Below are 24288 nucleotides of genomic sequence, written 5' to 3'. Positions count from 1 at the left end.
CATCTGCGTGTAAACAGTTGTGACCTTGCAGTTCGATTTAACTCCAATAAACGGAATAAAATTACGGACAGTTACAGCTAAAATAGCGACTGTAATAATGAAATAAAGATGGGTGATCAGGATGCCCTGACTTTGCGTTATGGTTGGCCTCCCCTGCGTACTCCAACTCTTTGTGCTTGTAGGGCTTCATTCTCTGTGGATCATGTGCTCTCTTGTCCGGAGGGGGGACTACCTTCCCTTCGCAGCAATGAGATAATGGACCCCACTGCTACCCTTTTGACAGAGGTGTGCTCCCAGGTATGGTCTGAACCAGAACTGCAGCCCGTCCACAATCCTGATGAGTTCCATCTTTCCACCTCAAATACTCAAGAAGGGGCTCGCTTGGACATTGCCATGAATGGTTTTTGGGGTAGTCGTTCTGAGAGATGTTTTAATGATATTCGCGTTTATAATCCACTTGCCCCATCTAACAGTTCTTCATCACTTGCTTCTACCTTTAAGAAGCATGAGAATATCAAGCGTCGAGCTTATGGTCAGAGAATTCGTGAGGTTGAACATGCTTCTTTTACACCTATCATCATGTCGGCAACAGGGGGGTTGGCTCACGAAGCCACAGTTTTCTACAAGCGTCTGGCTTCCCTCCTGTCGGCTAAGTAGGGTGATGAATACTCTGTAGTCCTGGGTTGGCTTCGGTGTTGTCTTGGCCTTTCTTTGCTCCGCTCGGCTATTCAGTGCATTCGAGGTGCGCGTTCATCCATTGGCGCTTACGCTAGGGCTCCACCACCAATGGATTTAGTGCAAGTGGAGTCCCGCTTGTCAGAGTAATATGCTGGCTGTGTTACTCCTTTTTTCTGGTCTTTTACAGTTGTCAAGCACGTGCCTTTCTTTGTGCTGGGGGTGGAAGGCAAGGGCAGTCCATCAAGTCCGGGAAAAATAATGAAATGAAGCAACAATGAAGTATTTAGGCGACGATAAGGAAACACAGCTTTAAGAACAACACAAGGGCTCTAAGCAAACATGAGTACGCGTGCGAATCAATAGTTATTATTATTAGTAGTAGTAGTAGTATTACTGTGCAGAAATCAGCAGGAATCAGATTATAACGCACAGGTGTTATGCATATAAGTATCTAAGTTAATACGTCCTATCTTAGAGTATGCATCAACTGTCTGGTCTCCATACACTAACAGTAACATCTACAAGTTAGAAATGGTCCAACGAAGAGCTGCAAGGTTTATTACAAACAATTATTCGCCCTGGGCTATTGTAACTGAGATACTAGATCACCTGAATCTACCAACTCTTGAACAGCGACGGAACAATTTGAAACTAGTTATGATGTATAAAATGGTGCATAGACAAGTTCACATCGATAATTGAAACTATTTAATCCCAACAGCAAGCCAAACATGAGGTCACGATCAACGATTTTTGCAGCCACACTCCAGAATTGATTCTTACCTTTACTGTTATTACCCCTCTACAATTAAATTATGGAATAACCTATCTAGCAGTACTGTGAAATTATTATTATTATTATTATTTTAATTATTAATTATTATTTAATGGGCTTGTAGATGCCAAGGCAAGCTAACTTGCCAGGCTAGGCCGCAGGCCTTTGAAGGTGCCCATATCTAGATTGCTTCCAAAAATTATCCAAGTGCAGCTTGAAGGTTGCAACTGTTGGTGCTGAAATGATAGTCAGGTAAGGAGTTCCATAGATTGACTATTCTATTTGTAAAAAAATTCTGCCTAACAAGTAATCTTGATCTTTCTTTAAAAAGCTTAAGAGAGTGGCCCCTGGTGGTAGTGTTCTATACCATATGCGTATTTTGTACCGTACGCGTATGGTACATACCATACGCGTACGGTACGATTTTCCGTACCATACGCGTACGGTATGGACATACACGTATGGTACGTACCATATGCGTATTATGCCTTTTCTCAGTGTCTTCTAGTCTTGCCATCACCTAGCTACAATGGGCTCTCTTTACAAGCATTTCTAGCTGAGTAAACTTAGAACACAACATAATAATCTGCTTACTACTGAGCTGTAGCTATAACTATGTAGATTTATTCATCAGCACACACATGCATTTTATCCTTGCCATGCCCATGCATTTCCCACTATATAGTCCTACACTGATGTACCTAAATCTTATGTACATGATCTCGCTTTGTCTGCAGAACTTCACATGAATGGTACTGTGTATGTATGCTACTTTATAGCTATCAGAAACATGCAGATGGTCTCATACTCAATTATAAATGTGGATAACTGCATGACAATTGATTTACAACACAATTAGGTAAATAAGCGAGGAGAGCAATTACAACGTGCATGGTAGCTAGTAGGTTCTAACTGAATTATATACATATACTGCTTGTGCAAAGCTATAATAACTTGAAAAATGAACTTCGGAAGTGTCATCAGTTGTGCAACATGCCATGCATGGCTCCTCACTGCATGTATTTGCATTTTGATATACTATGTATACACTCTTCTTTTGAGGATCCAATTTCTTGTTTACGTACTTTTCTTGATTATACATACTGTAAATAGTACCACCACTCACATTCATCACACTGGACCTACAGCAAAAATTAATGTGGATGTTAAGGAGTACATTCAGATAAGAGTAGCTAAACACATTGTCTTAATTCCCATCCACAAGCATGACAGTAAGTAATGAGTAGCTATACAACACACTTATAACAATTAAACAATGCTAGATAATATACATTCATTACAGAATTATTCATTAGAACCCATAAACTCACCATAAAATCTCTGCCATGTTATGTTTTCCTACTTCATCTCATTAGGCAATGTGCATGCCTCATTCTATCGCAAAGATTCAGCAAACTGCAGATTTAAAAAAAATATTGCACAATTAATTACTATGCACATCAGTCTTAGAGTATAGCTTGTCTAATATTGCTATAAGTTACAGCCATGTAGGTTTACATTAATTTGCAAAATGAAACATTACTTTCTCTACAGTTATATCTCTTTCCTACCTCCCTCAATGTTATTGTATCAGCATTCTCCAGGTCTTCCTAGCTCTGTTTGATCAATCATTACAATGTACTTCTTGAGCTGTAATTGTCTGCTCAACACTACTTTAGTGTCACCAGGCATAAATATCCATTTTTAAGTAACAAATTAAAGGTAAACAATAGATTATATGTAGCAACAATAAAATAAAATATTTAATGAAATAATATACATATATATATATATGCCCTGAAAAAATTGGTTTGATTTGCCAATGGATGTAAATTATTTAATATGGCTGCTATATTTTAACCAATCAGAATGCAGTATCAAAATCTTATGTTTACATTTAGCTACAATGCTACCTCTACTGCAGGCTTAGTGTTTATATCACCATGCATTCCTGTTATATTCATTGAAAAATCGTGAATACCAATATGCTGGCACAATTCTAAAGCATAACAGAAATCAATGTCTTTTGTCCTAAATAATACTTTAGAAGATCAAACTTCAAATTTCAGTTTCTGAGTAAGGCAAGGAGCATGCTGCTCTTGTTTTATGTTGAAAGGATAATTGGGCACCTTTAAACCCAAACACATTTTTACAAAGTTCATATATACAAGTAGAGAAGCCCCTATAGTATAGAGTTTTTTGGGTAATATCGCTCTATAGCCTTTAATTATTGTACTAATCTTTGACTATCTTCAGGTGTATTTGTAAACACATATTATGTGTGGGATACAAACAACGAGATACGGCATTGTTATAGATTATGCACTAATGACTATATGTATAAATCAAGACATATTATATATTTAATCCCCTTCCTTTGATTTATACTTTTCAGACTTATACTGTATGTAGCTAGGTGTTATCATGTTTTTCGTAAAGCTTCCAGTCCAGACGATTGACCTTTATTATTTTTGACTATGTAGAATTCCATCCGGCAGATCCTATACCAGATCAGCAGGACTTAACACAATCCAATACTGGATCTGCCAACAGTGTGATGAATTCATGATTGTTTTTATCATAAATAAAGATGTCAGTTTTATCACTTATATATAGTCATGCAAGATATCATGCCATCAATATTCATTTATTTTAAGGAATGCTTTATTTTAAATAGGTTATTATTATTATTATTGGTTATACTGTGCAGATCTCTATACTAGAGTCTATACACTGTTAAAATGAAGAGTAACCACAACTCTCAAGGAGTTCCCAGTGCAGTGTAGGGAGGATTTAACACCCCTGGAGAGTAACCATTACTCTAAAGGAGTAACTGGGGAGTAACACATGCTCTGAAGGTGGTGTCACTTACTCTTCAGAGTAATGGTTATTCTCTTCAGAGTGTTGGTTACTCTCCATGAGGTGTTAAATCCTCCCTACACTGGGAAATCTCAGAGTGGTGGTTACTCTTTATTTTTAACAGTGTAGTGCATAGGTCACAACATACATACAAGTACAAATACTAGTTTTTGTTTGAACTGATCAATATAATTGGAGTCAATCACATTTTGGGGTAGATCATTCCAGATTTTGATTGCTGAAAGGAAAAAGGAGTACATATAAGAATCAATCCGTGTCATTGGTTGCATAAATCTCATATTATGACCTCTGGTACTATATATGTAGCTATACATTGGATATATGCATGGGTATCAGAAATGGATTTGCTGGAATATCAACAAGGTGGTTAATTTGCATCATGCAGTAAAGCAAATCATATCTTAATCGCAGTAAAGCTAAATACATCTCAGCTCTAGAGAATAGAATAGCTAAATATGATTGCTCTATTAGAATATCTCGGTCTTCACTGAACAGAAACCGCTAAACGAGACTAGCGCCTCCCCCTCCCTCTTCCCCGAAAAGAAATGAAAGCAACCGGCGTAGTCAATAGGTACGGCAGTGCAAAAACCTTCTGCTTGATGTTATACGCATACCAGGTTAGCTATACTCAGATGGTACGATTTTCCGTACCATACGCGTATGGTTGTACCGTACGCGTATACGCATATGGTATGTACCATACGCGTATGGTACAAAATACGCATATGGTATAGAACAGTAGCAGTATTTAAAGTAAAAAATGTAGATGGGTCCAAATCATAATGTCGTTTAAGTATCTTATATGTTTCAATCATATCACCCCTTTGACGTCTGCAATACAGAGAATAGAGATCCAGAATTTCAAGACGGCTTTCATAAGTCAAGTGGGCTAATCCACGAAGGTGTTTAGTTGCACGTGTCTGAACCTTTTCAAGGGTGTCGATGTCTCTGGCCAAGTACGGACTCCAAGATTGCACACAATATTCCAAATGCGGTCGAACATACATCTTATACAGAAATATAAACATATCAGTAGAGTCAATTCTAAAAGATCGCCTAATAAGCCCTAGAACCTGTGTAGCCTTGACTGCAGCTTTTGGCAGTGTAGAGATGGCTTGAGATCACTTGTGCACCACACTCCAAGGTCCTTCTCCTCGTTCACTAGTTCTAGGTCAGTAGATACATTTGTAGTGCCATCGTACATGGTGTTTGATGCAGGAAGAGAGTTACCAATCTGCATTACTTTGCATTTGGCTGCATTAAATCTAAGCAACCAAACACTTGACCATTGCATTAACTTGTTGATATCATGTTGTAGTTTAAGGCTGTCATGAAAAAATTTAATGACCGAGTATATCTTGGTGTCATCTGCAAACATCTTCAAATTACTCTCAATGCGGTCAGGCACATCGTTGACATACAGTATAAATAATAAGGGACCCAAGACTGAACCTTGAGGTACTCCACTCTGAACATTAACCCAATCTGACTTAGACCCATTAACCACTACTCTCTGAAAACGATTTGTGAGAAAATTGGATAACCACAGGACAAGTTTCCACGCACACCATATGCTTCAAGTTTAGAAATCAATCTACGATGTGGTACAGAGTCAAATGCCTTACTGTAATCCAGGTATACCACATCAACCCCATAACCCTGGTCCACCGCACTTGTCCAGTCTTCAAAGGTTTCCAACAAATTAGTTAAACATGACTTGTTGCACACAAAACCATGTTGCTGATGGTTAAGAATGTTATTTTCTAAAAGAAAGTCAAATAACTCTGTACGAATAATAGATTCTAAAATTTTAACCACAGTAGATGTCAGACTGATTGGTCTGTAGTTGATAGCCTTAAACTTAGAACCTTTCTTATATACTGGTATTACGTGGGCTTTCTTCCATTCGCAAGGGAGATCTCCACTAGTCAAGGACTGATGGAATAGCATGGTTAAAGGAGTACAAAGTGTATGGGCACAAGCCTTGAGAACATAAGAATGGATGCTATCTGGACCAGGAGCCTTATTATCTTTCAGAGTACTCAATTTCTCCAATACAATAGACTCAGATATGTTGACATCACATATAGATTCTTCATATCTAAAAGGAGGCGCTGGAATATACGATATATCTTCTTGAGTAAAAGTTGACTCAAAATATCTGTTGAGAACATCAGTAATTTCCTCATCACTGGTAGTGGAAGAGCCATCAGTCTTCTCTAAAGGGCCAATACTAGGCTTAACCTTTTGTTTAGATTTAACGTAGGAATAGAAGGCTTTTGGGTTGGACTTAAATTTATTTAAAAGTGATTGTTCATATGACTTTTGGGCAGTTCTAAGTTTACATTTGACTATATTATGTTTGGTCTTGTAGTTAGCATAGTCAGCACAAGACCTAGACCTCCTATATCTAGAGAAAGCAGAATGTTTAGCTTTGATTGCTACAGATATACTTTTTGTCCACCATGGAGGAGATTTGCTAGCCTTAGGAGTAGAGGTAGGAACAAACTGGACCGCAGCATCATTCACCAACCGTTTGAATACCTCCCAATTATCATCTATGCTATCACTACACATACGATCTGCCCAGTCAATTCCCATGAAGTATTCATTCATACCTTGGTAGTCACCTTTTCGATAATTAAACATGGGAACTATAGGTTTCGAGAGAGGTGGTATGTCATAGCACTTGTATTTCCATAAAAGGCAGTCATGGTCACTGCTTCCCTAACCTGATAAATTAATAACTTCATCGATAAAGTTGGGATCAGAAGAAAAAACCAAATCGAGTAGTGAAGACAGCTGGCCTTGTCTATGCCTAGTACAATTTGTTACGTGCTGAACGAAATAACTGTCCTGAACAGCATCCAGGAACAAGGAGGCCAAGGAGTTTTCCCCACTAGAGCATACAAGATCTACCCAATTGATTGATGGAAATTGAAGTCCCCCATTATTAGCAAGTGAGAAAAAGATGTTTCATAAAGGTTACTGATGATTGACAATAATTTTTGATTGTTGTCAATGGATGAAGATGGAGCCCTATACAATACTCTACCAAAAGCTTGTCATTGTCGGTCAGGGAAATTGTATACCACAAAGAGTTATCAAAACCAACATCATTTAACACTTTACATGGGACAGCAAGCAATCCTTCATGGATGTAAAGCATAACACCACCACCAATACCAGATTTGCGATCATCACGGAACAAATTATATTCCTGCAGGTGAAGCTCAGCGTCACCAACATCACTGTTGCACCAGGATTCAGCAATTCCTATAATCTGTGGTGAGTGTTGATACACAATGGCTTGTAACTCTTGCAGCTTATTCAAAACACTTTGTGCATTGGAAAAAAGACATGTAATTGACTGGTTACTGTTAGCATTATTGGATGGTTCACACACTTCATTCTGATAATTATCAGTGCAGAGGGAACAGTCTAAGAGTTCCTCTGCACTATCTTTCCATTTTTTATCTTGTACTTTTTACCATCCTTGTTTAGTTCAGCTAGTTCAGCTCATAGATGCTTGTTTTTTTTCCCTTTCTTTAATAGTCATGTCAGGAGTGATAAAAACCTTTAACAAACACTGAGGCACATCCTTACCTCTCAGCTTAGTACTATTGCACAAAATTACAGCTATAGAGTGCTCTGAATCAACAGAAACTTTCAGTAAACGAGGCTTGTTATTTTTTTTACCCAATCGTACAGCATTGGTCACCTTAACAGTCACACCCAAATTTTTCTGGAAGATATTAGAGACATGCTCAATATCTTCTTTCTTTTTGTAGTTACCATCATCTGAACTGGGTTCAGTAACATTATATAAAATTAAATTTAACTTCCTCTTATCTCTTTCCTTTTCCTCTGATATTGCTGAGGCAACAGCAGAGGTAATTCCACCAGTGTCAAACTTAGGTAAAAGACCACTAGGTCTAGTTGGTTCTGTATTGTTTCCAGCACTGTCGTCACAAGACATCTCAATAACATCAACACCATCAGGAGGGCCACACAGGCCTTGAGTTAGTTTACCCAATTTATACTCAATGTTCTGAAGCCGCTTGTCAAATAGACTCTGTCTACTATACATGTTATCATGTGCCAGCCACCACACACTGACCAGACTTGTTTCCACTGCTCCAGGATTCTTGGCAGGTCATGTGATCTCACGTGATGCTCCAGAAATAATTTATATGTGACCAGATTTTACAGAACCAATCCAAATCGCACATCAGGCAAAATCAAACTAACACCACCAGTGGATAGCTACACTATCGTACTACAAGTTTTGACCCTCAGCACTACTCAAGCTACACGAGGCTGGTTTTTACACACGTCTTTTCTGGGTGGTGTGGAGTGCTCAAATGGCGGTTTCAGGCCTTGTGAAGGACCTGGCTTGGCAAGAGTCAGTGGTTTACTGGTGGACAGCCTTATAATGTTGGCCAGACGTATTCTCTGTTGATTTTGCTACATATCAACCACTAAGGAGCCAGCACAGCCCTGTAATCTCGTGTCTGGACTCCAATCGTGGTCTGCCTCCATTTTGAGGTCTATCTCTTTCCCTCCCCGCCACCCCCCAGCCTCCACCCCGCCACCCCCCAGCCTCCACCCCTTTGTGAGCACTCGTGATACTACTTCGCTCGTCCAACTGCTCAGATTTTCTATCTTATTTGGCGGGAAACTGTACAAGCAGCTACAAGTACTGGAAGTGGCTTGAAAGGTGACAGATTGATGCATCTTTTGTGTAAATTTCATACGCGTGCTTGCAATCCTTGGAGAGTTATGCTGGCTTCAATTCTTTAAAACCGTTTATCTCGGAACTTCTAATGTGCGATTTGGATCGTTTTTCCAAAATCCAGTCACATATGTTCAAAAAATTTCTGGGGGGTTACTACCTACTTAAATTTGGACACCCCAACTTTGACAGCATTGATATCCTCCTTTAAGCACCACACAGTGCAAAGGAGCATGGCACTCAAGATATAGTTGTGCTATAACTTTTGTTGAATGCCATGTGTCCTGATATAGAGTGTATTAAACACCTGGGCAGTCACTGTTATATCAGATGTGATCTTGGGTTTACAGGTAGCCATAAATAGTGTGTTCAGTAACACAGTTCAAACTTACAAAAGTGTGATTTCAATAAAGTTCTATTGTTCTCCACTACAACCGAGAGAGCTTGCTCACAATGATTTTTTAATAATATTTAAGTTGTTCAGACTCCTTTAAGTACTGTAATGAAGCTTAAGTCCTCCTTACTCATTACAGCTTCCTTTAAAAACCAATATCATTAACAGTTTGAAGGCGATGATGCAATAAACCACAAAGTGTTTAAGAATGGCTTCAACCACTAGTGTCACGTTCCTTCGCACCTTTGGCGCTTATAAACTCCTGATATTATGTTCCTTATACGTACAAATTTTCGAGAGATGCAATTTGCAGATTTTGCGGTTGCTTGTAAATTAGTGAAATTTTCGTCCTCGAAATAACAAAAATCAAGATTTAGCCTATGCTGTACAATAGAAAAATCACCCATAGTATCAGCAATCCTCGAAAATAAAACTGCAAAAATTCAGAAAATTGCCAATTCATGAAAATTATGTACGTACCTCGAAAATTTGTATATATACGGTATACCTTTACTATTAGTTGAACAGCAACATTTAGGTTGTATCCTCTGTATATCGGGTCTAGAATCACCACTTCTACCAGGTCACTGTTCAGCTCAGCCCCCCCTCCCCTTTTTAAAAATCCTACATCCGCCCCTAAAAATCGTGCACTTTTTTTAGACCTTTTCTACATACAGAATTTGTATAACGCAATTACTATGAAGCAAATTCTGAGGAGAAGAGAGTAGGGGCATTTATTGTGTTGTGCCAGCAAAGAATCTAGGCAAAGTTTGTTCAAGGGTCCCCATGATTTGTGACCGAATTTGACAAAACAAGGCTTCCACACACATCCAATTTTCTGACTTTAACTAGCTGTAACTTGACTACTCAGCAAGCTATTGGCCTAAACTTTTAACAAAGTCCTACCATAGCATAGTACAATACCAGGTCAACATTTGAAACTAATGGCATGCTCCTACATTGAGTTATGGTACTTCAAAGTCATAAAAGTGGATGTGTGTGGAAGCCTTGTTTTGTCAAACTCGGTCACATTTTTATTTGCATACAATACCCTCCTAAAGGAGAGGCTAATTCATTTTTAGTGGGATAGAGTTTAGAAAATATGAGGATACACTGGATAAAAGCAACAATTTTTTAATGATTGCTGAGTATCTATTTAACATATTCATATTTTTGTTAGGAGCCAAATTTAATTAACACGCGTAATTGCTTAATCACAGGTGACTGCTCTATTAGAATTGTAATAATGCAATTTTACAACCATGAATGTTCAAGCAATTCTGTCATGTTGCAAATCATGTTCTGAGTGTCCAGTTGAGATATTTTACAAAAGAAAGTACAATGGTGGACCAATTGTAAACAGTTACATTTACATGGATTAGTACATGACAAACTAGCTTTCTGTAATTACATCTGGTTCCATGCCCCTTTTCACTTTTACAACTGCATTTTGCAAACTCCATGCATGCGCTGAAAGCTATTGGCTGAGCAGTCTAAACTGTAATCCTTATTTACTATGCTCATCCCATTTCCATCCCCAATACTCTTATTCTGCTGAAAGTTGTGGTGAGAAGACCTAAAACACTTGCTTGACAAGAGCCCCTTTTGGCATGTTGCAATAAGGCATCTGCTGTTGGTAATATTCTCCAATGATTTATTTTCCTGACAACAATTTCATCCTTACAGTTTCCATTATTTTGGTTATATTCTACAAAATACCTGTTTACCTACCTATCCAACATCTGGAAGAGTAAACATTCTGTGGCAAGAGGTGTGTGGCTTTAGTTTGTACTGTTATTCAATGTTTACCGTTGTCAAGCCTCGGGGTACTTCAAACTATTTGTGCCTAAGGCCCTTAATAGCCGCCGGGCATAGGATAGAAGCCACTTATACCCCACCAGCTCTCATAGGATATCTTCTTAGTTATTAACACCTCAGCCTCGGCTTTGGGTTAATAATGATATCCTACTTGTGGTGGGGTTTAACTATAACTAAGAATCTACACATATCTTCTAGATTAACAACATGTAACTTAAAAATCCTTTGGTCATTCCAATTTTAAAAGCTCGAATTATACCTTTTTCTTACTCTTGTTTTTAGAGTCATGTTTCAATTCTTGAACACTGCTACAATATTGCAGTTTCTATTCTCTTTAATGAAAAATTATGGCAAGGCTAGCTCATGCATAAATTCAAATTCATTTTCAAAACCAGTTATACTACAATAAAATTATTGCCTGGGGCAAATCACAGAAACTTCACACACATTCAAAGCATGACTATCTCTCATTAGACAATGGTATGCAGTATTTTCTTTGATGTGTGTAGGTGTATTATTCATGAAGACACCTGGTAGCAGGTCTCTTATAGACCTGGACTTGTTTACAACCACAGTGAGACCAACAATAATGCAATTAGCTGTTGTGGACAATTTGGATTTCACACATTTGTAAACACCAAGCGATTGTGAACACGATTGTAAAGAAGAGATTACACTAAGGTATGCTTGTTTTCTGTTGGCTGAATCAATCATCATGGTAGCAGGCTAATAGCCAAGCCATATAATTCAGTTTTTATAGTGTACGCAACCATATGGTAGCCATTCATCGATCTGTAGGACTAGCCAGCTTGTCTGGCATTCCCATGCACTACCATTCTCCCACATCCCAGACGCTTAAAACCTAAATCAGTACAAACTTTATCAAGTAAAACTGCCCGATAGCACTCTATGGCTTTGTCTTACAATGTCGCAAATACGCTAGCACTAAAACCATGACTAAAACACTTTGGTATTTACAATAGGAACACTCTATACTAGCTCACTGTCTGCTTGCCATTGTCTAAAACACTTAGACACTCATAGTAGGTGTCTTCACGAATTTAAAAAACCACCGGTGACGTAAATAATTACCTCGGCTTTGCCTCAGCAATTATTGATGTCACCTCAGGTTTTTAAATTCTCGAAGACACCTACTATGAGTGTCTATCTATTACTTATCGAATCTCCATTTTGAATATAATTATAACAACTCATTGTTTATGGTTTAACTGTACTCTATTATGTGCTACATGGAATTCACTGATTTGTGTGCTAATGTAAAACTGGGGAATCTTTATCATCTAATATTCTAATGTAGACTCTTCAGAAAGGAAAAAGAAGAGAGGCAAAGTTGAGCCATCAAAGGATATTTGCCCTTCAGATTATTGCAAACGCAAAGACAAGAAGCTTGCAATGATGTGTTGCAATGGCTGCGACCAGTGGTTTCACTGTATCTGCATGTCTACAACAATACGAGAAGCATGAAGCTTCCATCATGGTACTGCCCTATGTGCAAACAATTATAGTTATAACAAAATTTTGCACTGTGCATATACCATATAAACTCTGGTTGTTAGGCGCATGCATTGCTATTGCATCCTAAGCACAGTAGGATATTTTTTATTTTTTACTGTGGTACCTTATTGTGTCCTAGTCTAGCTTGTTTCAGTACTTTTCTTGATCTACTATGGTCCCTATACTGTAGTTGAAATTTCCTAATTTTGCGTACTTGTACTGAAGCAGAGCATTATGGAGCTCAATTACAGAATTGGTCCTTGCTGGGCTGCCTCAGTGATGCTATCTGAGAAAATGAAGCCTCACTAGTAAATAAATTCAAGGTTTTTGCTGTAAATATGCACTGTCTGTTATTTATGATGTGGTAGAATAGCATTCCCTTCTGAATGTTAACGAATGTTAAATAGTGAAGCACTCATGCCACACATGACTAAATATACTGTATGTGTGGTAACATGACACCACCCTAATGGATTGGAGTGTTTCTATAAATAATCACGCTGAAGCCTTTTTGGTAGGAACATGCGCTTAACAAAACATTATGTTAATCGTAATATTTTAGTACCAACATTTATTTACTATATACACCTAACCACCAGAGTCTATGGTATTTATGTATCTTTACTCTGAGTTGTGTAATATTCTTATGTGCAATTCTGAAATTCTTATTCAAGAAGCAGTTTTTGGTTGCATTAAATTTTATTTTGCTAATTAAGTATGGTCTGCATTGAACATAGAATAACTGTATATAGTCTGTTCTTACCTGGGGAGAAGAGTTTAGAGCACAAAGTAGCTAATAATATTTAGCAATTTAGCAATTCAACAACATTCATACTGTTTTAAACACACTTTCCAGATCTTAAAGGGTTTCAAGTACTTAACAAAATAAGGGTGTGTAAATGGAAATCCTAACAAACTATTAAACAGTACTGATAATGCATCCGTATATCAGGATTTCTATTTATAAAACAGTTGAGATGCATGTGCGTAGTGCACGAGAAGCCAATTGAAATGCACATACAGGTTTTGATCATGTTGACATCCATGTACCAGATATTCTGAAAATAGTTTAGGTATCCCCACTGCATGCAAGTAAAATCACCATATATAACCTAGTCCATGATGTACTGTAAGAAAACAATGGATTTATCACATGTTCAATGTACTTTGGAGGAATTGAGAATTTACACTGCAGGTACTGTGAACAATTGGTGAAAGTGCATTGTATGGGTGATTTTTCTTAGAACCTAATCCATTTAGCTACTGAGAATGTTATAATCATACAATCAATTATGCATGCACTTAATAAATCATGCCAACATATTTAGTTTGTAACTAAGCATTCTAGCAGGTGTGGATCTGAGGGGTCCCCCTTCCTGGTCCCTAGTTTGCCCTCTTGGACTAAGAGAAAATGTCCACAACATTAATGTGCTGTGAATTATTCATCAATGTATCAGAGAACCTCTTTTCTAAAGTACGCACTTAAAAAAAGCTATGTATTCCTATATGCATGAAATAATTTAATATTAACAATGTGTTGAGTTTTGAGCCAGTAAAATATTTAAAATCTCAATAACTGAAGGCTGTGTCCCCCAGACCTGGTAACTCAATATTGCTTTAGAACCCCTTTTCTAAAAATCCTAGCCATTATACTGGTATGCCACTGTAAAAGATGCCCTCTGGTTGACACATACAAGGATCTAATTGTAACTACATACAACTTTTCTCAAAATATCTAACTACATAATTATACTCTCAAATTATAAAAGGTCTCTATCCTTTATCAAGCTATATCTGCTGAAATACAGTATGAGAAACAAATGTTACTTGTTCACAAGCCATTCTTTTTCTGCTAGTAGAATAAGCACTGTACTATCCTGCCCTCCCTTTGTCCCCCTAAGCTCCCTAACAATGGCTCCTAGATCCACCCTGGCATCCTAGTCAAGCAATGACATAGCTGTATGTGGCTGTCTTTGAAAGTAACACATGCTTTAATATGATTATCATAAACAGCAGAATTAAATTCTTCTAAAATCTTGCAACAATCACAGCTTGGCTGATATCACTCTCTTTTTGTCTTGAGTTGAATAAAAGCCTTCTTGATGGAGAGACAGCCCTTCTGCCTATGTATATATATATGTGACTATAAGACCAAAGATAACTAAACTACCTAAATCTAAAACAAACTGTGTAAGTTTTGTATCTTTAATAAGCTTAAGAAATAGTCCAGCAGATAGGAGGTCAAAGTGTGCAAAATGGTCTAAAGTTTATTTTAATGCAGTTTTGGATAGCCCACTAGTCCTCAAACAATATTCTGCCTGCTGGACAGGTGTCAGCATTAAGCATTTCCCCTAGCAACAGAAGTTTAAATAGCTAAATAGCAACCATAAAACTCATAATGCAACTGTTGCAGTTAAATTCTTACCGCACTACTTTTAAATCTGACATATTTCATCATTAAAACATTTTAAAATGAAACAAATTCATTGAAATTCAGTGACATTTTCATGACAAATTCATAATCTGACAGGTACATGCATGGTACATACATATCTAACAAATTGATTTATGAAAATAAATAAATTTTGCTCAAGATCAATTGAATCATAGACTATAAAGGATTATAGGGAAATAAAGGTGTGATGGGTAGGCATGAAACTATACTTTGATGCTAGTTTGAGAGAAGGATGTAACACAAGGCACACCTCATAGAATAATATGGTTTTCAGATGTTTTAATTCAATTCAGAAGTACAGTGTACTACAAGCTGAAGCAACAACATTTATGCTCTAAGTAAATCTGTTCAAGATAATTATATCAGTGCATGAGCATACAGCAAGACTGGGATGCTTGGTAATGGCCAGTTTACTGTTGTTGTTTCCTAACTTTACTTAAATTGCTCCAGTGTCGCCATTAATTAAAATAAAGCATTATATAGTCAGCTGTATAATGAGTACCTGGTGGCCTAGCATTAAATGGGAAAGCAGCCTACCTAGCTGTATAATGAAAGGATACCTGTTGCTAGTAAGGAAGCAAATGTTTAGCTGTTCTTGCAATTGTCTCCATTAGTGGTGTTCGGATTGTTGTGGAACTTTGAGCTCTACAGCTCCTCTCCATTACTCTTGCACAGTCCTTCTGCAGGTTGCTAGCCCTACCATAGAAGGATTTTCCTGCACTAACACAGAGTGCATGAGTTGTGCTTAGGCATCCCAGTTGTGGTTCACTGGGCAGAAATAGGCATGTTTAGCATGGCTACAATAAGCTTTGCTGTAAAACAACAGTTTCTTAAATTTCATAAAGCTTGAATAGTTTCTTTCCTTGGCACATGGTACTTGCCATAAAATAATTAAATGGTCATTATCTTCTTCCTCAATCACTTTAATTTAGTTTGCTCACCACCAATCTGAGAATTTGTGTATGTCCGTTTAATGTCTGCTGGATAATAATGCAATTTTTTGGTATGGATTTCTAAAGTGATATGCAATAAACCTTTTACCAGGCAACACTGTTATGGTAAAGTATCAAGTGTAAAATAGTGATAGGGGTGGAACACTGTGGTTAATGCACTATTTTCTCTAGCAAAATGCCATGCAGTGCAACCAAACCTATATACCGGTATATATATATTAGAATTAGTAAATTCTTGGCATTGAAGTTTGGATAGCAACTTGCTTTAAAAGTATCATCAGAACGTCTATAGATATAAGCATACTATTAAAATGATTATAAGGTGTCCTCCAGTACTTCCATTCCTAAACAACATTACTTTTCAAGTGTCTGTACATGCACAGACCTTTCCCTAACCCTCTAGCATACTCTTTGTACTCTTGCAAAAAGCCGAAAATTGAACTTGATCCCTATAATGAAAGCTGTTTGATAAAAATGATATTTTAAGAACCAACTTGCAGTTGGTTACATGGGATACTAGGCTCTGTACTATATTTCGAAGTTATGATTACAAAGTATATATGTGCATAAAAATACACTGTTACTGGGCTCTTCTCATACTGTACATTCGACGCGATGGACAATATTTCTCCATATGGAATATAAATCACAAGGGTTACTGAACTGTTCCCATACATTGTACTGTAAGGTTACGACAGGCTACAGAAGCCTTTTTAAGCAAATGACAATATTTTTCTATGTGGCATATAGGACAAAAGGAACAGGAGATTGAAGGCCTTTAAACGGTTGTTAACGAGTTACCGTTAAGTATCCAAATCACGGGACAATTCCGTATATCAAAACACGACTACCCCGGTTCGCGATATACGGTAAATGATTTTGTACACGTGCGCGTAACCACAGGTAGAGTAAGCCACCAATGTTCGACCACCATCAATTCGGACGTGATTTTTCTTTAAACCCGCAAAGAAAAATTCTGCTCTTGCTATGCCTTTGGAGAGGTCTAGGCCATAAACTCTTGCATGCAAAATTTCAGGCCTGCAACTTTCTTTGTCTGGCTGCAGGAGCTGCAAAGGTGACCTGTCCGAATGTTCTCAATTCTCGGACAAAAATATGTATTATCGGTCGAGTGGCACTGCTCGTAATGCTTGAAGCTGATCAAGTCTTTCTGTGCTTGATATGAAAGAGCAAGTCTTATACTCTACGAATATATGCAGATATTTGGCTTAGTACTTATTGGCTGTGAATTATAAAGCTTCAAAGTCACCTCTGTCGAGCAATCTTAAATTCGGCCACATGTGAAACTAGTACAAATGAAATAGTTACCTATATGGAATTCAAAGCTATTTTTATGAACATTGAAAGCATCAGCTACCGTTCAATAGTATATAGATACATGCACAATGACCGCACCTTGATTTTTGCCCGAATAGCTACATTGCATTTAGGCTTCTTTGACAGCAGCAGCCTATCTACTGCACCCAGCACAAATATACACGATCCAAATCCACTTAAATGGGGTTTTGACTATCCCCAAGTCTTAAAAATGTCAAAATTTCTCTTCAAAATGTCCAGGATATTAGCCAGATCGAAATGCTCTAATAGAGCAGTCACTTACGCTAATATAACGGTCAGCCAATTTATACGAGCTTCACATGTGGCCGAATTTAAGATTGCTGGATAGAGGTGACTTTGGAGCTTTGTAATTCATAGCCAATAAGGACTAAGCCAAATACCTGCATATATTTGTAGAGTATAAGAGTTGCTCTTTCATATCAAACACAGAAGGACTTGACCAGCTTCAAGCATTACGAGCAGTGCCACTCGACCGATAATACATATTTTGTCCGAGGATTGAGAACATTCGGACAGGTCACTTTTGCAGCTCCTGCAGCCAGACAAAGAAAACTGCAGGTCTGAAATTTTGCATGCAAGAGTTTATGGCCTAGACCTCTCCAAAGGCATAGCAAGAGCAGAAAATTTCTTTGCGGGCTTAAAGAAAAATCGCGTCCGAAGCAATGGTGTCGAACATTGGTTAGATTAGATTAGATTAGATTAGATTATCGATTTTTGTCAAAAGACAAGGGTCACACAAAAGGCAAAGCCTGCAAACGTGCTCCCCTTACAAATACATACATACATACATACAGTTACAAGTACAAAATAAAACATACAGCAAAAACATGACACACGACAACTACATACCTATACAAAAAGAAAACAAAGAGAAAATTACAAAATCAGGTTAGCTGAGCAGAAATCGACGAAGTGCCATTCGAAAAGGAATTGCTTTGGAAATTTGGTGGCTTACTCTATGACCAGCTGCACTAGAAAAAAATGGCGTGCTGAGCAGAAATGTGCTGGAGCGTTTACGAGTGTTCTGCTACGCGCAGTAACAAAAGAACGGATTGTATGAAGATGTGCCATCAAATCGACTGAACAGTGTTTTGTTTTCAGCAAGTTTTACATGAGGCGAAGGACTACTGCACGAAGGAAGAATTGGTTGTAAGTACGCAAGTCATCCAGGCCTAGTCCTACGATTTACACAGAACTAGATGATTTACACGACTCTGGAAATTTAGTTTATTACATGGTGAGCATTTATTAGATAGTCGTTCTGTGTGATATGTACAGTGAACAAGTATAGTATTAACCAGAATTGTTTCCTTCTAGGTGCATCACAACTGTAAATTATAAGACATGGCTAATCCAAGAAGAAAAAGATGGAATAAGAACATGAAGAGCCCAAAACTGCATAATGGACCATGATGTATGATGATAATTGTTCATGCTTGTATGGTCTTGTACACAAGGCGCGTTTATAGTGTATGAATGTGTTTCCCAACCAGCGATCAGCCTTGAATGGTCTAGCTGTTGGTTATGTATTCATGTATCTGTGTTTTCAACCAGCGATCAGCTTTGAGCGGTCTAGCTGGTAGGTTATGTATTCATGTATCTGTGTTTCCAACCAGCGATCAGCCTTGAGTGGTCTAGCTGGTAGGTTATGTGTTCATGTATCTGTGTATCCCAACCAGCAATAGCCTTGAACGGTCTAGCTGTTGGTTATGTATTCATGTATCTGTGTTTCCCAACCAGCGATCAGCCTTGAGCGGTCTAGCTGTCGGTTATGTATTCATGTATCTGTGTTTCCAACCAGCAATCAGCCTTGAGCGGTCTTGCTGTTGGACTTGTATTCATGTATCTGTGTTTCCCAACCAGCGATCAGTCTTGAGCGGTCTTGCTGGGGGAACATGTATCTAATTTCTGTGTTTTATATAGAAATCTTGCATGTAGTATGTAACAATATTATCATTGATGTGATTTTTAGGACAACTGTGTGAAACTCTATCAGTCAAATTGATGACGTATGTAGCAGCAAAGATACGTTCCACAAGATTTACCTGCAAAACTGATTATCTACCTTTTTGTACCGCAAGTGGTTAACAACTTAAATGGATGAAGAATATTGATGTAGTACATATGGAGAGAGATGGCACACTACTAGCTATTTTTTTATGTTGCCGTTATGTTGTAGCTGAATTTCAAGAAAGATGATCACAAGGTGCATAGTACTTCTGTGCAGTTAACTTGCATACACAAACTTCATTAATGGAACTACCTCTGGAGAAAAATAATGCAGCTTTGATGGTGAGGTGGTCTCAGTAAAGAGGTCATGAAGTACACCTTACTGACATGGCCACTAAAATAATAATATTTTTCTAGTGCAGTAAATTCTGCTTTGTTTGACATCATTATTTGTGACCGAATTTGCGAAAAGGGGTCTTCCATACACATCCAATTTACCAACTTTGACGACTCATAACTACAGATTGGAGAAGCTATTGTCTTAAAATTTGGTCAGTAGTGAGCACCAACATAGTTTAGTAGATAGATAAATTTTCACATTAATCCATTACTTGAGCATGTAGTTATGGTCTTCTGAATTCATAGAATTGGATGTGTGTGGAAGAGCCCTTTTCGCATATCCGGTCACATTTAGCTTGTATAAATTAGACCATCTGTGTGCTTACCTGCAGTTATCAATGTTATTCCCCATCTCCCCCAGTAAAGGATGTTTTCAGCATTATGAAGGGATTTAAATTTATTCCTGAGGGTACGGACATTAACTGAAGCCATGGCATATTGTCAATTCCCTATTTGTATCTCCAAAATGTGAACATATCTGTTTTGTTATCAACCGTAATTCTGTTGTAGAATCACTTCTTCATTGTTTGGAATCACAGAGGATGGGAGCAGTAAACTACAGGCATAGCAACAGTTGTGAAAAAGTGGATTGTAAGTGTTACTTAGTTTTGTGTGGCTAGACTGCCTTCCGCCTCCTCTCTTTCTTTGTGGCATTGTTTGTCAGCGAGATAGAGCCTGGTGAAGTGTAGTGGTGACTTTAAACCAAAATCCGGTGAAATTGATTCATTGGCTAGCTGTATGTTAGTATGGTGGACATAAACGCTCAACAAAACATGTAACAGAGCTGATACCATTGCTACATAGTATTTTCCCAGCAAGAACAGCAAGAAACTGTGGTAACTGTTTGCCTACGAATGCATTTTGTCAACAGTAAGTCACCAGGCCCTATCTCGCCAGCCAATGACATCACAAAGAAGTACGATAGTGGTCTGGCCATGCAAGAATAAGTGCTGTCATGCTTATCTAACTGTTTGTTATAGACTATAAGTTTGTTTGTTTGGAGTAACTGAGGGTGGGGCAGTGAAATAATTCCAGAATAGAAATGGTTGTGAACAAGTGGAATTGTAAGTGTTCTCTTGCTATGTAACTGTTTTGTTATCGACCATAATTCTGTTGTAGAATATTTGGAAGAACTGAGAACAGAGCAGCGAAAGAGTGAAAACTATTACTACAGTTGTGAAATGTACGCAAGTGGTGGCATGATTATGTAACTGTCTTGTTATCGACCATAATTCTGTTGTAGAATTAGTCTGTCATTGTTTAAGTACAGGAGCAGTGAAATATTGAAGCTACAGGCAGAATAGTGAAATGTAAATATACGGGTGTGCTCATCTTAACTGTTTTAATCTGCCGTAAATGTGTAGTCCCTTTTTGTTTGATATAACTGAATAATGGAATAACAAAACTGCCAGTAGAATGGATTTTGCTGGAAATGTAAGTATTGGTGTGCTTATCTAACTGTTTTATAATCTGCCATAATTCTGTAGTGCCTTTTTTGTGTGAAAGAACTGATGAATGGAGCAGTAACTACAGGCAAAATAATGAACAAGTGGAAATGCAAGTTTAAGCGTGCATGCTTATCTTTACTGTTTTAATTGCTGTATTTCTTTAGTCCGTTTTTGTTTGAAATAACTGAGCAGTGGAATAACAAAACTTTCAGTAGAATAGATTCTGTTGTGAACAAGTGGAAATGTAAGTATCGGTGTGCTTATCTAACTGTTTTAATCCACCGTAATTCTGTAGTCCCTTGAAATAACTGACAAATGTTGCAGTAACTACAGGCAGAATAGTGAACAAGTGGAAATGTAAGCATTTGGTATGCTTATCTTAACTGCTTTGTAATCGACTAAAATTCTGTACTCACTTTTGTTTGAAACAAATGAGGCTAGACAGGAGCAGTGAAATGATGACGGAGTAAAAAGCAGTTGGATAGTTTTTTTTGAGAAGTAAGCAGTGGCATTTTTGAAACTGTTTTGTCATCTGTCATAATACCATTGCAGTGTTGATCCCTTTGGCCTCCTTGTTGAGCCACTGTGATGGTGGTGGTGGTAAAGAAACTGGAAAACTATTGATTTTATTAATAAATTTATGCACGTGATCATATGAATAATTAATGATGGGCATTTATTCGAAACAATCTTTTAACGCGATGGGAGGCTTGGAAGGTGTATTGGGAACATCGTACAAGGTTTGTAGAGGGCAAGGGGGTTATTAGTTACAAGATTGCCGGGTATATAACGAGGGACGATAAGTCTGAATGTGGGTAAGGTTATGGGTTTCCGTTCGCAAAAAGTCTCACTACGGAAATTTAGAAAAACCCGTTTCACTGCCAACGGGTTCGCCGATTAATGCACCGTAATTTGTTTAATGGTAGCATTTTACGGGTGATTTTTGTACCGTTTCAGGGCCTACATTCTCCTGTGAGGGTTACTAGATTCTTTCCTATACATTTGAAGGTTATGACAGTTTACAGAGGTAAAAAGTTAAGGCTTTTTAATGAAATATAAATTACAACATTTATCCTTGTGCATGTGAAGCATAGGTTACGAGAGTTACTAGGCTATTTCTCATACAATTGACGGTTACAAAAGGTTACAAGGTATTTTTAAAGCAATATAGACAATGTGGAATAGTAGATTACAAGACTTACCGGGCTCTTTCTCATACATTCAAAGGTTACAAAAAAGTACAGGAGTTTTTAAAGCAGCCGGCAATATTTTTCCATGTAGAGTGATGATATACAGTGGAACCCCACTAGGAAGGACACCATCAGGGAATTTATTCTTGTCCTTTTCAAGATGTGTCCTTTATTGAAGGGTGCATGTACAAAGTACCTTTTTTGATTAATTTGGGACCCAGACACATGTCCTTTATAAAGAGGTTGTCATCAGTTCAGGGGTGTCCTTTTAGAGGGGTTCCATTGTAGGTTACAAGCCACATTATAACACACTTTAATGAATCAAAGACCCCACTATACTGTTGTGACTGTAAAGGTGTCATACCAACTGCACTGTATAGTATATATAAAATTAGAAAAGGTATGCTGGGATAAAATGGGTTTGAAAGTGTGTTTGAAAAGGTGCTGCAGTCCACGATCAAACAAAGCTAAGTAGCCTTAACTCTGGACCCATTCCATTTACACTCAAATGCTTAGAGATCTACCAGCCAATTCAAGGATGTTTTCTCCCTGTGATTTCCATAATTATTACAGATGGAGACCAGCACATGGCAATGTTTCTTCACATATATTAATGCAGTAGCATAGCATAGCAATTGTGCATTTTGTGATACAAGCATCAAATATTGGTACAGAGATATATGTGACCCAGTCTGCGAAAAGGGCTCTTATAGCCTTTCCAATTATCCATGTTTGGCTAATCATAACTCCTAATCTACTAAAGCTATCATCATGTAATTACACCCACAGCTACTGCCAGGTTAGGGTTGTTTAGTGACCAAATTGTAGGTTTGTACCATATTCACCAGTCAAGTTATGGGTTACCATATATATGCAATTGGAAAGGCTATAAGAGCCCTTTTCGCAGACCGGGTCACATATATGACTGGACCTGTGAAAATAGGGCATGTGGGCACATGATTTTTGTCTACCTTTTCAAACTTCCATCACTCATAACTTTTAATACCATTATGATATTACAGTGCAATTTTCAGCTCTTGGTAAGCATATAATTGGCGTTATGATGCAAGTTACAGAATGCAGATATCCTGTTCCAATACTGATATATAACCTGTAGAGTGATGGAGTTTAGTTTGTGAACACATTCCCTGTTTTCGCAGGCCCAGTCACATATAGACAATCCCATAAGGAACAAATCTGGATATTGGGACACTGCAGACTACGCTTCCTCCGCCCACTATTGTTGCATACTAATATTAATTTGGGAATTGAAGCTACGTAAAGGTGGAAATGGGTTTTAAAACGTCTTCTTTGTGATGTAACCCGGATATTGGGCTTCCCCATTTGATAAGCCCCATCCACTTTTACTATGCATATAATGTGATTTATTCAAATAACAAGCAGTGCCATAACAGTTTTGGCTAAACTTATTCTTCATGATGTAGTAATGCACCTATGGGTATAATGCATTTTAGGCTATAGAGTTCCCAGTGGAGATATTATATTACCGGCATAACATTACTATACAACCTTTAGGTGTGTACTCACTTCTGTTTTCATGTAGTCTAGTTCATGCACTCAGTAAATACCACTTATTTAATTCTAGCAATGGTCTAATCATGAGGAAAAACTCTGTCGTTGTTTTTATATTGAACTAGAACACTGCATACTGATTGTGTAGTAAAAGTACATTTACCTATAAAATGTCAAGCATACCTTTGAATATAGTGTCAGAACCCACA

The 24288-nt window shown here is 37.8% G+C and overlaps 2 long non-coding RNA genes across 2 annotated transcripts in view; one reads left to right on the top strand and one right to left on the bottom strand.

Annotated features, from left to right (window-relative positions):
• LOC136247269 (uncharacterized) overlaps window positions 1-24288 on the top strand; it is a 286965-nt gene that overhangs the window by 120967 nt on the left and 141710 nt on the right. Inside the window, exons 4-7 of the long non-coding RNA XR_010697300.1 lie at window positions 20419-20499; window positions 20889-20972; window positions 21028-21091; window positions 21152-21218. This is a non-coding gene — a long non-coding RNA (uncharacterized lncRNA). The remainder of the gene's footprint in view (window positions 1-20418; window positions 20500-20888; window positions 20973-21027; window positions 21092-21151; window positions 21219-24288) is intronic.
• Window positions 2328-5074, bottom strand: LOC136244831 (uncharacterized). Its single transcript, XR_010695578.1, has 3 exons — window positions 3025-5074; window positions 2785-2869; window positions 2328-2595 (listed from the first exon to the last, which is right to left on the bottom strand). It is a non-coding gene; the product is annotated as an uncharacterized lncRNA (long non-coding RNA).

Source organism: Dysidea avara, chromosome 2, assembly GCF_963678975.1.
Source record: "Dysidea avara chromosome 2, odDysAvar1.4, whole genome shotgun sequence".
In the NCBI taxonomy this organism is placed as follows: Eukaryota; Metazoa; Porifera; class Demospongiae; order Dictyoceratida; family Dysideidae; genus Dysidea; species Dysidea avara.
The sequence above is the reverse complement of the archived record's forward strand: the minus strand, read 5'-3'. Positions and strand labels throughout refer to the sequence as shown.